The sequence below is a fragment of the Chrysochloris asiatica genome, unplaced genomic scaffold, assembly GCF_000296735.1.
Source record: "Chrysochloris asiatica unplaced genomic scaffold, ChrAsi1.0 scaffold00140, whole genome shotgun sequence".
Taxonomy (NCBI): Eukaryota; Metazoa; Chordata; class Mammalia; order Afrosoricida; family Chrysochloridae; genus Chrysochloris; species Chrysochloris asiatica.
Genome location: NW_006408658.1, coordinates 254,547 through 257,329, shown reverse-complemented (window position 1 = coordinate 257,329; position 2,783 = coordinate 254,547). Strand labels below are relative to the sequence as shown.

The window sequence follows — 2,783 nt, the reverse complement described above, 5'->3', positions numbered from 1 at the left end:
GAGTGGAGTTTTCTCATCTTTCACCATTAAATAAAATGTTGTTGTTAAATACTGTCAGTTGGTTTTGACTCATAACAAACCTGTATAGGGTTTTTGAAGCTATAAATCTTTACAGGAGCAGAAAGCCTCTTCCTTCTTGCCCAAACCACCAACCTTTTGGTCAATGGTCCAGGGATTTTCCTACAGTGCCACCAGTGTTCAGATGAGGTGGTGACAGGAAGAAATTTGTGTTAGCTACATAATATTTTTACACCCCAATATTGATTTTAGGTGTATGAATGATGGAAATGGTTCACACTCACCGTCATGTCAGTTTTCTACCTCAATAGTCCTCTCTAAGGAGCTCTGGTAGCGTAGTGGTTACGAATCGGGCTGTGAACCTTAAGGTCAGCGGTTCGAAACTACCAGCTGCTCCGTGGGAGAAAGATCAGGCTTTCTACTCCCGTAAAGATTTACACCCTCGGAAACCCTGTACAGGGTCGCTATGGGTCAAAACCGACTCGACGGCACTTAACAACAACAACAACAAGTCCTTCTCTGAAGCCTAAGACCTTCTGGAAAGCCACTAGTAGTCTGTTCATCCCAAATGCAAGTACAGCCCAGATTTGCAGTCAGGTAAAGCCTGCAGTGAAAGTAGCATAGACTGCCAAAAGAACAAACAGATTTGTGCTGAAGTGGAAAGATCTGTTACATGCAGTTATATGTATGTTATTGTTGTTAAGTGCCATCGAGTTGATTCTGAGCCATAGCGACTCTGTTTAGGGTTTCCAAGAAGCAGCTGGGGAGTTTGAACCACCGATCTTGCAGTTCAAATGACTTTGCAATCTGCCACATTAGCCCACAGCACCACACCAGGATTTCAGTTATATGTATGTTGTTGTTGTTGTTATGTGCCGTGGATTCGGTTCCAACTCATAGCGACCCTGTACAGGGTTCCCAAGGCTGTAAATCTTTACGGGAGCAGAAAGCCTCACCATTCTCCCACAGAACAGCTGATAGTTTTGAACTGCTGACTATGAGATTAGCAGCCCAATTTGTAACCACTATGTATATAAGGAGCTCTGGTAGCATAGTGGTTATGAATCGGGCTGTGAACCTCAAGGTCAGCAGTTCGAAACTGCCAGCTGTTCCGCGGGAGAACGCTGAGGCGTTCTGCTCCCGTAAAGATTTACAGCCTCGGAAACCCTGTGCAGGATCGCTATGAGTCGGAACCGACTCCACGGCACTTAACAATAACAACAACAATGTTATATGTATAGTAAATACTAAATTCTGTTACTATGCAGCTAAAATATAAAACTTCCAGAATTTTTTTTTTAAAGAAAGAAAAACTCTTTAGGCTGCATGCAAAGATCATTTAGTTTTTTCTCACTGTTGACATGTCAAAGTCGGTGGCTAGCTCTTTTCTACCTCCAGATGAAATCCTGGGCATGTCCTATCTTGTTAAGCCATTTCCAATTATTAGCACCCATTATTAAGTTGTTTAGTAAGAAAGACCAGTCTAAAATCAAAATTTCAATAACTTCCCATTTAAAGTCACCACTGTACCATCCTTCCCCCATAGCCCTTTGTGTCTGGCTCAAATTCAGAAATTTGTGTTAGAAAGGGAGGGCAGGAGCACATGGAATAGAGCCTGGGGCAAGGATTTGGTCAGCCACAGGTAGTTTATTTGGAAGGAAATTAAAAGAGGTTTGTTGTTGCTGTTGTTCGGTGTCATGGAGTTGGTACCAACTCATAGCAGCCCCATATGCAACAGAACAGAATACTGCCCAGTCCTAGGTCAACCTCACAATCGTTGCTATGCCTGAGCCCTTCGCTGCCACCACTGCGCCAATCCATCTTCCTCTTTTTCTCTGCCCTTCCATTTTACCAAACATGATATCCTTCTCGAGAGACTGGTACCTCCTGATATGTCCAAATATGAGAGATGAAGTCTGTCTTCATGACTCTGCTCCTTTTATAACTCGAAGAGATTATGTTTAATACATTGGTCTGACCTCATTAACATAATAAAGAGAATCCTAATTCCAAACAGAATTACATCCACTGGAACAAGGATTAGGATTCCAATAGATATTTTGCTGCTAAGTGCTGTCCAGTCAGGTCTGATCCATAGTGACCCTGTGTAGCGTTCTCGAGCAGCAGTTGGTGAACTTTAACCACTGATCTTGCAGTTCAAACCAACTTCGCAGCCAAAGTCAGTAACCCGCAGGACCAAACCAGGACTCCGATCGATATTTTAGGCGTACACAATTCAATCCATAACAATCACTTGCTTGCTAATTTTGTTGTCTGTCTCCTGTGCTAGAAGATAAATTCCATGAATGCATACATTTTTGTCATATATATTTCCACTGGTCCAGAAAGTACTTGAAGTTTTAAGTACTGCATTTTAATTTTTTAAGTGAATGACTTAAATGATTCATTCCCTATAATGGTTCATTGTATGTATCAACTAGGCTAGGCTGTGGTGGCCAGTGATTTGGTCCAAAACTAGTCTAGATGTAGTTATGAAGATATTTAAATGTGATTAGAATTTAAATCAGTTCACCTTAATCCAAAAGGTAGGTGGTCCTCATCTAAGCAGTTGAAGGCTTTAAATACAAACACTGAGGTTCCCTGAAGAACAAAGATTCTGTTTCAAAATAGAGTTAAAATGCTGGAATGTCAAAGCTTGTGCTAACCTAATCAGTTTGGTCTTCCTGGCTCCTGGAATCATGTAAGCCAATACCTTATCTATCTATCTATCTATCTATCTATCTATCTATCTATCTATCTATCTA

At 41.3% G+C, this 2,783-nt stretch overlaps 1 pseudogene; it reads right to left on the bottom strand.

Moving 5' to 3' along the window:
- Positions 1-2,547: 2,547 nt before the first annotated feature.
- Positions 2,548-2,783, bottom strand: part of LOC102819050 — a 2,545-nt pseudogene continuing 2,309 nt past the window's right edge.